At 43.5% G+C, this 15,664-nt stretch overlaps 1 long non-coding RNA gene across 1 annotated transcript; it reads left to right on the top strand.

Moving 5' to 3' along the window:
• The first annotated feature begins 123 nt into the window (after positions 1 to 123).
• On the top strand, positions 124 to 14,529 carry LOC147730234 (uncharacterized). The gene is made up of 2 exons (XR_015308366.1): positions 124 to 783; positions 13,749 to 14,529. It is a non-coding gene; the product is annotated as an uncharacterized LOC147730234 (long non-coding RNA).
• The last annotated feature ends 1,135 nt before the right edge of the window (positions 14,530 to 15,664 follow it).

The following is a 15,664-nucleotide window of genomic DNA, read 5'->3' on the forward strand; positions in this document are numbered from 1 at the left end:
ATATTGCAACAGTGCTTGCAAACGAGAAACTGATCTCTGTGAAATAAATATATATATATATATATATATATATATATATATATATATATATATATATATATATATATATATATATATATATATATATATATATATATATTCCATAGCAGTTGCGTTGTCTGACGTGCAGGGTCACAGTCTGAAGAGACAATGGGCAGTTCCCATTGATTTGTTTCCTAATTCCTGCAGAGTTCTTATGCGAACAATTAGATATACCGCAGGGGTTGAATTACGTGGCAAAACAAAAAAGTTGTTTATACAAAAAAAAAATCACTTTTTCACATAAATCTCTAGTAATTTTAATAAAATATTCAGTTTTTTTAATATATATATATATATATATATATATATATATATATATATAATTATTCCACGGTTGCCATAAATGTATCTTTCCATCCTGTCACACATGTGCCTTGTGTAAAACAATTACGGTATAACGATGTACACAACCTGTGTAAAATAATAAATCTGTCTTCAAGAACTCTGCAATACATATCGTGTCCTCTAAAGGTCTCTGCAGGTTTCGAAATCCGTAGCAAAGTTTGCATTTCTATTCTAATCAAGTGGCAATCACTTTTAGTATTTAAGGCAACAGTTTTCTTTACTGATTAAGACTATGACACAATTGTTATTGTTTAATCTCTAATGCTGCAATCAGGAATTTAGGAAAGAAGGTGTAAGGAACCAGGCCTGCCTCGGAGATCTCAGCAGAGAATTGATCAAGAAGGTCATGTTCTCAAGGTCAGTATGTAAACAGCTAGAACAACCTTGTGCTCAATATGAAAAAGGAAACACTTTTCCAGTGCCATGCTTTCATCAATGTAATACTATCACTCCCGGGCTGTAATCTTCACATCATTTCAGTCCCCCTTCTAGGCCTCTTTAATGGAGTCCCGGCTCTTCTCCGAGTCCCATTTTAATAGCTACATGGCTCCCTTTGCTTGCATATGGTCTTTTGATCTCTCTTTTTATTGCATGTTATTCTCAAGCTTCTACCTAAGCCATTAGTAAGAACTGCGAGGGGGCACTGGGTGTGGGGAGCATGGGGAGAAAAAGAAAAAATTGGTCCTTTTTGCTATACGTCAAATTGGCTCTTATCAGGTTGGAAAGTCTAATCAAGGGTTTATGCTGAAGGAGCTGAATGGAGGTAGAGCTTGGGGCTTTAAGTATGAACTTAGTCAAATTTTTATCCTGGAATCTCAATGGCTTGAGATTAAGGAAGAAGCTGGCCTGGGTGACGGAATACCTCAGGAACTGTGAGGCGCAAATGATACTACTTCAAGGGACCCTTTTGGAAAGGAACAGTTGTGGGTAATGTTTTAGTAAGTTACGTTGGGTCCTGGAGGTAGTGTGCTCAGACCAGAGAGGTTGCACCAGATGAGTGGCTTTAATTAATAGGAATTGATCTGATTTGTCTGGTAGATGGTTAGTGGCTAATTTAATGATTCAAGACAGGCCAGTATCCTGTGCAACGTATTACGGTCCTAACAATGATAATCCTGAAGCTTTAATGAAGCTAGAGTCTTGCTTGTTGGAGCCCTCTGCCCCGATTATTCTCAGAGGGGATTTTAATCTATCTATTTTAAAATATCTACTAGAATGAAAAGTATGATGGCTGAATTTACTTGACTGATATTTGGCGCACAGGATGGGGAAAGCCAGGGATTTTACTTTTTATAGCAAACAATATGGGCATGACTCTCATATAGACTATTTTCTGGTAGATCAGGAGCTGGAGGCAGTAGTACATGTTCCTGCAGTCTTGTATGACCATTCCTCTGTGGCCCTGTCCCTAGGATTCCATTAAAAAAAAAAAATGGGACAGAGAAGGTGGATAGGACTATCCTATTGGATGAGAAGGTAGTACTTAACCTAGCGGAAATGACTGCTGTTTTTTTCTGTCTAATAGGGGCTAAGCAAAAGGGCAAATAGTCTGGGATGCTTTTAAAGCATATTTAAGGGCAATATTAAGCTCCACAATGGTTGATAAGAAACGGGTCGTGAAGCAAGAACATGAGAAGCGAATCACAGAGATCAAGGTTAGAGAACGTGATCGTCAGAAGGCTTCGATGGAGGGATCCGGTAGAGTCCCTGCATTCAGAAGAGATATGGAGGGGTTGCAAGCACAATTTCAAGCACAATTGGATCAAAGGATACAGGATAAATGGAAAGTGAGTAAGCTCCATTACTTTTCATATGGTGAAAGGTGCAGCTCACTGTTAACTTGAAAGGCTAAAACTGATAGGGCTAGAAATACAATTCGAAATCTAATAAACTGAGTCAGGGGGAATGCTGAATTCCAATGTAGATATAAGTGGAGAAGCCCGGCTGTATATGAGCTGCCTTTATAGAGCAGATATACAACCCAGGAAGAAATGTATAGATGTTTGGTTAAAGAGGACAGAGCTTCCACAAGTAACAAATGAGCAAAAGTGGATTCTGGAGGGTGAGATTACAGAGGAGATCAGGGTGCAGTGCAGGCAGCTGGGCCAGAGGGCCTCTCAGTTGACGGCTATACCCAAATCATAGATATGGTGACTCCAGTCCTGAAATATCTATTTAATGCAATATATAGACTGGGAAACTACTCCCAGTTCTTGGTCTGAGACTTTGGTAACTCTAACATTTAACCCGGATGAAGATCCATTGAACATGGACTTGTATAGACCAATATCGCTTTTGAACACATATTATAAGATCTTTTCAGTAGTAGTAGATTCAAGAGTAGCACAGGTCATCAAGGGAGTCATACACCTAGATCAAAAAGGGTTTATACCAGGGAGGCAGCTTAACTAGCTTACCTTTTTGATGATCGGTGATGGGGGGGTTATAGATATGGCAGAGGCCCGAAATTTGCCTTTGACTGTAGTAGCTGTTTGTGCAGCTAAGGGGGAAACTCTCACAGGCATTTGTGAGCTAGCCCCCCACGCCCCAAAAAACAAAATATTTATAAAAAAATATATATACTACGACGCAGCCAATATCACCTAGCATTTAGGACTTCTTGGGATCTCTCTATTGATCATTCTAAGCCAATCTAAAATCTATATTGGCTGAAATCAATCAATTAATTTTTTTTGTAATTTTAAAGACACTAAATGAATGAAAGTGTCCAAAAAAAACATTTCACAAACCTACCAGAACAAAAGAAAACATAGGCTGTAGCTTTTAGAAGCTGGGAAACTGATGCTGCTCCTGTAGCAGTTGCTCCAGTTATGTTTTTCCAGCTCTTGTTAACAGAATCTTGAAGCACTGAACTCACCTTTTAAGAGAAAAACCATTACAGACTTTGAAAATAATCTTTTTCTTGACATCTGTACAATATGATAGTATTGGCATCTTCTCAATGGTATTTTTGTATTTTATCAGAATGCTTTCGAGTGCCTTTGGCAGGAAAAAAGCTGAAAAAGATCTGCAAAAGCACTATCTGCCTGCCAGACACACATTGTCCAGACAAGCGTCCTTGCTGTCTGTAGCTTTCTCACAGGAGATTGAAGGACATGGAGAAACCCCTCTCAAATGGACGGTTAGAGGACAGATGGTGCTTTCAATAGGTTTCGAAGAGGTCTGGTGAGCCTAGAGATGGGACAGATTCAACCTCCGGAATCACAAGTGTCTAATGAGGACTCTCTTAGAGGGTAACCCAAACACAAAACTCTACCTACGGAATGGCAAGGTATCCATTTGAGGTCACTCAAGGCATCACCTCATAGGTCACATACTCAGAGGGCCATACCCCTTGGACAACCACATCTTCCTAAGTGCTAGCCCCTAATTTCCTACGTTGACTGATGCACTACCTTCAAAAAATCTCTTTTGTAGAGGAAATGATCCACACCTGTATTGCGATTAGCTTCAGCCCTCTCAGCACTAACATGGAACATTTTAATAAGGCTGCTACACTGAAAGTAGCTTTCACTTCTCTACAGAAGTAAATATAGGCTGCCTGATTCTATTTGCAACCACATGTAATAATTGTCTCCTCTGCCAAGTCGTAACTTCAGACAACTTCTGTTTAGACTCTCCCACTGGTAGTGGGGTGGGAGCAAGATGCTGGGTTTGAGAGGAAGCAAGACTTGGCAATCTTCATGAAATCAGCTGGTGCTGCCACATTGCTAAGTAGATATAATCTATCCCCGTTCGACACTGTACAATAATTAGTCGAATTCCTACTCAAACAAAGAAAACAGAATTGACAGGAGATCCTCAGCGAGGGTGTGATGATCTCAAACGTGGCGATGAGCAAGGATATAGATTTGACAAATCTTGGTGCTCCTTGCCTTAATTCTAGGTCAGGACCAGAGGAGAGGATTAAGCTGTTCTTTCTTCACTTTTATTATTACAGCAGCCTATTTATGACAAAATAACCAAATTACATTTCCCATGAACTATTGGGAAAGAAAAGAACACAGAGTCCATCCAATCAGCAAGCAGCATTCCCCTTTATCCTTGCTTGAAGACACTCCTGCCTCCTGTTTCTTCGCTGCTCCAGCATCCTTCAGATAAGTGGAATGGCCTTGGTGCCTTTTGTTTTATTAGTTTAGCTGATTTAATGTATGTAGAATGGGCCTCGCGACCCCTACACTTTGTTTGCCTGTATTGTGCTTGTTGACTTGCTAATGCCTTAATACTGGTAGCCAGGGATTTAAGTCGGATGAAAAAATTGGGGGTCTGGTCTCTCAAGGGGGCGTTAAAATCTGCACTTAGCATAGTGTGCCGCCTGACTTGTATTTTGCTGTTCCTGTCATTGCGTCCAAATATGATACAACAAGTAACATCATACCTACAGGTCAGGACTATTGGTTTTGTCAATGGTTGTTAGTTGCATAAGATAAATAAGCAGCAATTTTGACTTGTATAGAATATTAGCAGTCCGTCCCGACATTGTCCGGGTATGAATTGCTGCCGGCCAGTAGTATATTGTTTTGTAGGATTTTGATAGCATTGCTTATCTGTGACAGGCCTGTGAAACGCTCCGATTCACAGTGCACTGCTGATACACTTAAGAGTGTGCTTTCAATAGTGTGTGAACTCGAGTTTCCCTACTTTCTTTTTCCTTGCATTATTATATAGCGAGAACATGGCATGAGCACAATTTACATTACAGAAGAACACATTCATTTGTGGTAGGCACGGGGAGACAAAGCGATTTGCCTGGAATCACAGGATGTTGAGCTAATGCTGAGATTCGAATGTAGCTCCCCAGCTCTAAAGTTCGCAATTCTAGAACTTGTGGCGGGAGGTGTGTCTAAAAGTGTATGTCGGTGCTGGCCATCAATGAGAGAGACCTGTGCATTTTTCAAATGGGTGGTGAAAAAATATGTGTATGTTGCTGGAGATGTGGGCCGCCGTGCCACCAATGTACTTACCGGGGGAGGGTAAACACCCATTATTACGCAACTTTCTTTCGGCATACCAACACTCTGCATACTTTCATTACGAAAGTACCATGACTCCACAATGCCATTATAACGTAAGGCATTACATTTTAAATGCTTTTACCACACATGCATTTACAACGAAATTCGATGTAAATGCATGAATGGTAAAAACATGTTTATTGTTTAATGTTTGGATAAGGTAAGTATGGGTATAGGGGTATATGTTTTGGGGTACCGGGGTATATGTTTTGGGGTGTTTGGGTATTTTAAGGGTTCAGATATAGTTATGGGGAACAGGGGTATTTTTAGGGTTCAGGGCTAGGTTAGGGTTTTGAGGTATAAGGTTATTTTTAGGGTTCAGGGGTAGGTTTGGGGTACAGGGGTATTTTAAGGGTCCAGGGCTAGGTTTGGGTTTTGGGGTACAGGGATATTTTTAGGGTTCAGGGCTAAGTTTGGGTTGTGGGGTACAGAGGTATTTTAGGGTTCAGGCGTAGATCTGGGTTTTGGGGTACAGGGTTATTTTTAGGGTTTGGGGGTACAGGGGTATTTTTAGGGTTCAGGGGTAGGTTTGGGTTTTGGGGTTCAGGGGTAGGTTTGGGTTTTGGGGTACAGTGGTAATTTCAGGGTTCAGGGCTAGGTTTGGGTTTTAAGGTACATGGGTATTTTTAGGGTTCAGGGGTAGGTTTGGGTTTTGAGGTACAGGGTTATTTATAGGGTTCAGGGCTAGATTAGGGTTTTGGGGTACAGGGGTATTTTTAGGGTTTAGGGGTACAGGGTATATTTATAGGGTTAAGATGGGTTAGTGTTTAAGGGTGTTGGGGTATTTTAAGGAGTACGGGTGGGTTATGATTATGGGGTGCAGGGGTATTTAAAGGGAGCAGGGTGGGATTAGCACACGATATGAGACATGGCATGAAGGGCGGAACGTACCACACACCCCCATCGTTTGTCACACCCCCAGCACACGCCAACAGCACAACGCAGACACGCCCAAAGGGACTACTTTGCTGGCACGGTTCTTTAACCTTTTAAATGTATGCATAGCCTATGTCCTTCTGCTGCAACTGCCCTTTCCAACGCTGTATTGGGTGTGGTGATTGGTGCTGTGGTTCCTGAGATTACCCGCCTCAAAGGTTTGGGCTCTCTCTTTATTATATTAGTATGGATTGAAAAAGCTTACACTTACAACCCTGGTGACACCACAACAATGTTGCTGCTCCTGAGTTTCAAAAAGAGAAGGGAAATCCAGAAAGAAAATTACTCTTTAAAGGATTCCCTTTCCCCTACAACGCTTACCTGGCATGACGTCATGCTGTAAATTCTCCACTTGTGAGCAGGGTACGTCGATGTGCCTGCTGTCTCAAAACGGGTCTCCATTGGGCTCTGTTTTGTTCCCTGGCATGTTTTTCCGGACTGCTTGGACAGCAGACTGCGGTCACTGCAGTCTGGGGAAAAAACGGACCGTCTGTTCCAGGGCACAAAACAGAGCCAAATAGAGATCAGTTTCGAGGCCCCCTTAAAAAAACTGCTGGTGCTCAGACCCGGCCCACTTAAAGCCCTGCTGGTAGCATGGTTGCGGGAGCACTTTGTTGCTCCTTTCCGCCCAATTCAGTGTCAATTTGGTGCGCTATGACGCGAAGATTCTGGGGTGCGCAGCGGTCCACCTGCCACTAGAGGGCACCACAACCCTTGAAATTGAAACCGCTCAGCACGTATACTTGCCTCCCAGGGCCGGGGTGCTAGATTGGTTTCAGACCATTACGAGCAGTACATCCGGCAGTGCTTCGACCCCCGGGAGTGCAATTAACGAAAGAATAAAGAGCCCACCTCCTGCAATCATAACTCTCCTGCAAGGGTCCGTACTTACGGCTTGCACAACAAGCCCACGCTGCATACGCGGACAGGGACACCGACTCAGGCTGTTGATTACAGTGAGTTACTGCCCCAAAACCAGTAGGTGTTTGGGTGTCCCCCATGATACAGTTACTCCATTGGCATTGCAAACTGCCAGAGAATACGTTCCTGGGCCACTCCAGCTTAACTCTGACCCCTCATAATGCAGAACTCTACAGAGGCATATATAGAGAGGAGCGCATTACTTACCTCCTCATTGATTACAACTTTTACCAGGAGATGAACACATCCATCCACAGGGCTGTATCTATACGGTGGCACCCTTGGAGCAGAAGCTTCTGCAGATGGCAGAAAAATACTTTAAACCCCTCCGCACGAGGGAAGACCTTTCTGGTATCTTTGTCTCTATACATCTAGGGCTGCCAGAGATTCTCACAGAGAGCAAGCAAAAGCATGTGCACGACCCTGGGGTCGACCTAGATGCTTTTGAAAGGCTCAAGAGAACCTTTAAATCTGCTCACTCCTTAGGGTTGAACCCATGCTCATCCTGAACAAGGGACCTCAGAAGGGCAACAGCCTATTCCCCCACCCTGCCCCTCACCCAATAGATGGGGACAATTCCTCCATGGCCTCTGCTGTAGATACCTAGTCTGACTGGTCCTGGCAACCCTCCACCCTCACGAATACAGCCAACGGCGATCACACCCAAGGAAAGGGTACCACTGCCACAGGGTCAGGCATGCCAGACCCAGTAGAATTAATGCACCCCAGCTATGCGGAATAGGCGCCGGGAGAGAAAGTGGCTGCCTACGTGGCAGAGTGACTCAGGAAGCCCCTAGATAAAGAAATATGCAAGCGCCTCAGGGCAGAGTGCCACTGTCTGTCCCTGGCTGGCAAAGTGGCACTAATTCCGGAGATTGATGCCCGGATGGCCACCTTCTGTACCATGTGCATAAGAGACATGAAGAAAGGGATCGACCAATCCTGGCGGCCCTGTCAGGATAAGCTCCTCGACCTCTCTGGGCCGCCTTTCCAAGATCTTAGATATGGCCGAAGACACAAAGTCTTCTGATTCCCTCATCTTCCCAGAAGTTCTGTCAGGTTGGGCCTAGCAGGCCATCATTTTCCTGGGGAACGTCAACTGTGCCATCTCCACAGAAAGGTGCAGGTACCTGCTAATTAAGATAGACCCTAAACTGGGACAGCTGGTGACCTTGGAGGCGGGTACCATTACTCAGGGGGGACTATTCATAAGGGAGCTTAGAATATCTGTGGTTACATTCAGTTCTCTGGATAAGGCTCAAACGCATTTTCCCATGCCGGGTTTTAACCAGGGCTGGCGCTCAGCCAGCCGATCCCAGTATCAAGCCCCCTCCAGAAGTTACTGTGCAGTGTGAGGGCAATGGGTGGACCCTGCTGAGTTCAGGAACTTCTACCCCACCAGTGATATCCCCACCAATAAGGATCCAGAGGGATTGCTAGGGTTGTTGATGGCCACAACCCCTCTCAAGGTGAGTGCACATCCCTTCTTGTAGGTGTGACTGGGGGGCAGACTGGAGGCTTTCACTCACAACTGGGGGGAGGGGGGCAATTTCATAAGATTCCTTGGTCCTTCAAATGATCCAGGGTTTATAGATAGAATACTTTGGTTCACCTACCAAACACCGCCCCCCCTTAAATTCTCCAAATCAGAGCCCAACCTAGTGGATGCGAAGTTAAGGATCTTCCTTCGAAAGGGGCAATAGCCTGTTCTTTCCCTCACCTAACTGGATTCTTTGGCAATCTCTTCCTTGTGGAGAAGAGGGATGGGGGCCAACATCCAGTCATCAACCTCAAGGAGTTTGAGGAGTGCTTGGTCTTCTGCCACTTGAAAATTGAGGGTATTCACCTCCTGCTAGACCCTCAGAGACACGGGGACTGGATGGCTCACCTGGACCTAAAGGATGGGTACTGGTCTACCCTCCACATAGTCGCTTTCTGCAATTTTAGTAGCCCAACATTTAAGTTCACAACTCTCTCATTCGGGTTGTCCCATAGTTTACCTGGACAACATCCTCCTCACGGACCAATGCCCTTAAAAGCTCTCGGAATGGCTGCAGATAACTGTCGACCTCTTGGAGTCCCTGGGCTTCAATATCAACAGTAGCAAATCCATTCTGTTGCAGACTCAATCCATCGTCTTCCTAGGGTTGTGGTTGACTGTCAATGCCACATTGAGTCACCCCTCTCGAAAACTGTCCAGAATCAAACACGAACTTCGCCGAATGGAGGACAAACTGTCCACATCTCTCAGGAACATTGCGTGAATAGTGAGGTTCCTATTATCCACCATACAGGCCATCTTTCCGGGACCCCTACATTATTGAGCCCTACAATACCTGAAGATCTTTCACCCTCAGCAGGGACTCAACTATTCTGAGTCGGTGCCCATATCACATGAAACCAGAGAGATGAATGAGATTGTGGATTGCCCACACCTTCGGGACCCAACCGGATCTCAGCGACACAGGTTGGGGCGCACGATGTGGGGGAATTCTCCACCTGAGGAAAATGGTCCTCCGTTGAAAAATCCTTATACAACAATTGCCTTGTACTGATGGAAGGCTTATTTATGGTGAAGTGCTGGATGACATGATTCAATGCTGCGTGCTCCTAAAAATTGACAGCTTGGTAGCGGTCTGATATATCAACAAAAAGGGAGAGGCACGAGATCCGGAGCGCTCTCGAACTTGGATCCCAATTTCTGGGACTACTTCCTCGAGAATCACATCTCGGTGATGGTAGAACTCCTTCCAGGCAGAGACAACCACATAGCAGATTAACAATCCTGACACTGGCAGGTCGTGAGCCTATGGAAGCTAGACCTTCTAGTGATCCTGAAACTCAGGGCCAAGTGAGGTCTGTTCACAGTAGACCTCTTTGAGACTCGTCTGGACCACCAACTGGACCGGTACTTCAGCTGGAGGCCCAACCCAAATACAACAGCGACCGATGCCTTCCTACAGGACTGGCAACGGGAACATGGGGTGTGCCTTTTCCCCGTACGCAATGATAATGAGATTATCCATGCAACACAAGTGAGGTATACAGTTCGGATAGAACTTTCCTGGGATTCTCCAATCACTCTACCCCAGTTTCCAACTCTCCTCCGGCATCCCGCGGGGAATATTCACAGTCTGGTTCTAGATGGCACACTACATCTCAAGACGTGAAGGATTACTGGGAATGCTGGAAAGTCCCAGGCCTTCTGCAACATGCTGCGTCACTCCATTCTAAAGCATGGGCTTTAATCATCAAGCGTTATAGATCAGCCTGGTCTAGATGGTTGGGTTGGTGCCACCAGAGACTTCTGGATCCCATGGGGTAGACGTTATCCATATCTTGAATTTCCTGGGCTCCCTTGCTTCAGACAGGATGGCAAATATGTCCATCAACACTGTTTGGTCTGCCTTTTCGGCAGGACATTCTCATATTGGGAATCAGCCAATGGGTGAACATTCACTGGTCCGCAAACTCCTCGGGTATAGGTTTATCGCTTCCCCCAGAACCAAGTTATTTCACTCTTTGGGGTGTAAATAGGGTTCTCAATGTTTTCCTTTCCTGGCCATCCAATAAATATCTCTCCAGTAAGGACATAATAATAATAAAGACATGTATAAAGCACGCAGATACCCCGAATGGGGTGTCCTGGCACTTACACAGACAGCAACACATGTAAAGGAGTGCACATATCGGATGTATGACGTTACAACGCGTATTTTTACAACGCACACCGTTACAACGCATTTTTTACAACACAGAATCCATTACATCGCATGGCTTTACAACGCATGACATTACATAGCAGATGCTATTACAACGCATGCCATTACAACGTAAGTATAGGTAAGTATATTATTTTTTAAAAAAATGTAATTAATTTAAATTTAATTAATTTAATAAATTTAATTATTTTTAAATAATTATTTTGTACATATATTACTTTAAGTTTATTTTAAAAATAACTATTATTAATAAAGAACTATTATTAATAAATAACATTATTAAAATTAATTTTTAAAATTAAATTAAGATTTATTTTAAAACTAAACCCTAAAAATACCCCTGTACCCCAAAACCCAAACCCAGCCCTGAAACCTAAAAATACCCTTGTACCCCAAAACCCAAACCCAGTCCTGAACCCTAAAAATACCCCTGTACCCCAAAACCCAAACCCAACCCTGAAACCTAAAAATACCCCAAAAACCAAACCCAGCCCTGAAACCTAAAAATACCCCTGTACCCCAAAACCCAACCCTGAAACCTAAAAATACCCCTGTACCTCATAACTCAAACCCAACCCTGAAACCTAAAAATACCCCTGTACCCCATAACCCAAACCTAGCCCTGAACCCTAAAAATACCCAAACACCCCAAAACATATACCTCAATACCCCAAAACATATACTCCTATACTCCTACTTATTTTTAAAAATTACTTAAATTAATATATTTAATTAATTATATTAAAATACATAAATATATTTATTTTTTTAATATTAATTAAATTAAATAAATAATGTAAAATAAAATTAAATACTTACCTATACTTACGTTGTAATGCCATGCGTTGTAATAGCATCTGCTATGTAATGTCATGCGTTGTAAAGGCATGCGATGTAATGGTAGTGCGTTGTAATGGTAGTGCGTTGTAATAGTCGCGTTGTAACGGGTGTTTCCCCACATATCTAGTCATTACGACTAAAGAGCCAGGTCTTCATGGCCTTTCTGAAATCTTGACCAGAGTGCATCATGCGTAGATGAGCAGGTAGATTGTTTCAGGACTTGGCGGTACCCACTTCGAATGACCTACCCCACCCCCCCCCCCCCCCCCATTCTATCTTTCCCAAAATGGGGGGGTAGTGAGGAAACATTTGTGGTTGGACCTTAGGGATCTGTCCCGCTGGTATGACAAAGTCTCTTCCTCAGGTAGTTGGGTACTTTCACTAGATTCGCGCGGAAGGCAAACGTAAGGGCTTTAAATTTAATATGTTTGGCTACCAGGAGCCAATGAAGTTGTCAGAGATGAGGGGCGATGCGTTGGCGGAGCGGGACCTTGCAGACCAGTCTAGCTGCCGCACTTTGAATTATCTGAAGTCTACGGATCAAGCAGGCCAGTAGACCCATGTAATCAAGGTGAGAGAGAACCAATGCATGGACCACGGTTTTGCGAGCTGACTCTGGCCAGAAGTTAATACATTTTCTTATGGTTACCATTTTGCCAAAGCATGCCATAGATACTTGTTGATCTTGGGTAGTGAGAGACAGGTCTTTGTCCCACCTGACTTCTAAGTTCTTCACTGAGTCCTTAGGTGGGGTGGCAGAATCCAGTTCAGCTGGCTACCATAAGTTCATCGGGGGCAGTACAGCTTGGTTAAAACAGGACCTCCATCTTGTCGGCATTAAGCTTTAAGAAGTTTCAGCTCATCCAGGCAGAGATGCTTTAAGGCACTCTTTAATGGGTCAAAGGTGAATGTGGACACCCCGCTGAAGGGGGACCCGCAGTTGAGAATCATCCATGTAGGATGTCACCTTGATCCCCATTTTGGCAATGAGCTCAGCCAGTGGAGTCAGGTAAATATTAAAAAGTAGCGGGCTCAGGGCCGATCCCTGCGGCACCCTCAATTTTAGTCAGGAAAGGTCAGCGAAACTGGCTACATCGCTGTGCCTGGAGTCTTGTGAGAAAATGTCAGAGCTCTGGATGTAACAGGTAGAGTATTTACCCCACTAGGAGTTCCTGTATATGTCTCCAGTAGAACAAAATGTAATTCCCGTATTGCGTCAGACCCTGTTTTGCCACATACACCCAAGCTTTTTGTGGTTTGCAGCATTAAGGCAAATGATGCGTTGACGGAGTTCGTTCATCACCCTGGGAAACGACAAATGCTCATCGCCCTTAGGAAGCCACACAGGGCAGTTTCCTCCTCAACTATTGCCAGATGGGCTATGCAGGAAGCTGGCATTGACACAAAGGTGACTGGGGTGAACTCTGTTAGAGGCACAATGGCATCCATGGCGTTTACTTTGGAAGTACACCTGGAGGATATCCTAAATGTGTCAGACTAGTCATTAGATTCTACGTTCAAACGACCTTACTTTAAACCGGTCCCTAGCAGTGTAGCCCTGGTGGTGGATAAGCTTTGAACTAGCGTAAACCTCGCCTCCGGTCAGGACCTAGAATGATAATTGTCCTTGGTACAGTAACAGGAAAAGGTTCATTGTATTAAGGACATGGAGGCAAGAATTAGACCACCCCATGCACTATGGCCATATCTCCCACCCAGATAGACCGAGATTATGCTAGTTATATGCGCCACTGTGTAACTGATACCCTAATGCTAGTGTTACTGTCTCTGTATATGATGTTCAACTCTTTACTGCTGTACTAAGGACTGGACGCCTAGATAGTAATTGTACATCTGTTTCCTGTAGGGGCAGGCTCTTCTAAACAAGAATAAAGGTCAGAATGGTCAGCTTTGGTCGCAGGAAGAAAGAAAAGGCAGGAGTATCTTCAAGCAAGGAGAAAAGGGAATGCTGCCTACTGACTGTATAGACTCGATGGTCTTTCCTCTACCTGTGGTTCTGGGGAAATGTAGTTTGCCTATTCGTGTATTATAATGAGGCTGCTGTAATAATAAAAGTGAAGAAAGAACAGCTTAATCCTCGCCTCAGTGTCCTTAATAGAATTGAAACTTTGGTATGATAGTTGGGAATTTTTTTATTCTCCCTGTCCTTGAATGTCCTGAAGGACAGCACTGAAAGGTGTCTGGACAATGGGAGATTTAAAAAAACCAAATACAGACTTTAAAGTTGTTTTAGAAGGTTTCCAAAAGGTAAAAAAAGTCTAAGCAGGCTGAGCTTAACATTCTAGGATCCGGTCATCAGGAGCCAGAAAAAAATTAACTGACTCACTGACAGGGCCTGATGGAGTACTGGTGGTGGACTCAAAGCAGCATGGTCAACATTGTCAATTTCACAGCCTTTAAAGCAGCAGCCTGTTAGGCTTTATTATCCCTATTTACTTGCACTGTTCCTTAAAAAAAAATAAAGTTTGTGAAGGCGTTTTCATGCCACCAATGTGAAAATTGTCATTTTATTTCTGCCTTTTACAATTGATTTTTTTTCCAATGAAAATAGATAAAAACTTGTAGAATAAGATGTTAAAGGATGTCAAAATTGCTTTATTAAAAATGTGGCTTTACAAGAAGAAAAATATATTGTAGCCTCTTTTGTAGAAAGTACTCTGGGATTGCACATGTGTACAGTATAATTCAAATTCAATACTTATGACTAGAACAATGATTCCCTTGGAGGAGTACTAGGATAAAGGTAAGTATTTCTTCCCTGTAGTGACACGCCGTCATTCCTCAACCTTTCATAAGCAAATTTCATCACCCTCTGTCACATTTCTCAATCCATTTATCATAGAAACTGAGAAGTAGGAAAATTCTGAAATATGATAAATAGGTGTGCATTACTCTGTGAACCAAGAAGACTTCATATGAAGGGGATACACTGTAAATTGGTTATTAAAACAAGTTTTCCCCAAAAACATAATCCAAACTCTGATAGACATTTTGATAGGAACACCCATTAGACATATAATGGTGATACTGTACAACAAACACTACGTCCTTATAGAAGAAACCATTGCCTCTACCGTTTCACTTATTATTCTTTTACCCATTTATTATAATTTGAGTGGTATTTTCCTGACTGCCCCCCACCAACCCCCTGGTGGCCATGCCGAGAACATCCTAGGTGTGTATGCTGTGCTGTGCAAAGGACCCAGATAAACCCACTATCCATTATCTAACAATCTGTTCAATATATACTAGGCAAGCAGGCCTCAGGAGTTTAAATGGGGCAAGTGAATGAGTGAAACACTGGCCTCAGGAAAAGATCAGGGTTCAAGTAAGAAATGCGTTACTTACCTGTAACAGCAGTTATCCAGTATTGGTGTCTTTCATAGATTCACATGCCTGAATCATTCCCCGTCGTCGAGACGGGAGCCTCCGGTAAATAAAAAAGTAATGTCCATAGACATACATAGAGAGAAAAGGGTCCAAGGGTCTCCCCTTAGTAGCCTTTCCTTGTCCTTATGTAAAAAGGACCAAACTGACATAGTCAGCCAATCAGCTCCGACCTCCCTCTAGAACCTTCCTGGGAGGAGCCTCAGTCCCTCAGATTTTCGTACGCACCCAGCTAGGTTTGGCGTAGTATAGTTCAGAGAGGGAAGTGAGTCCTTCCAGGGGAGGCGGGAGGGTTGCATGTGAATCTATGAAAGACACCAATACTGGATAACTGCTGTTACAGGTAAGTAACGCATTTCTTATCCAGTATTAGGG

The sequence above is a fragment of the Lissotriton vulgaris genome, chromosome 2_1 (genome assembly GCF_964263255.1).
Source record: "Lissotriton vulgaris chromosome 2_1, aLisVul1.2, whole genome shotgun sequence".
Classification (NCBI taxonomy): domain Eukaryota; kingdom Metazoa; phylum Chordata; class Amphibia; order Caudata; family Salamandridae; genus Lissotriton; species Lissotriton vulgaris.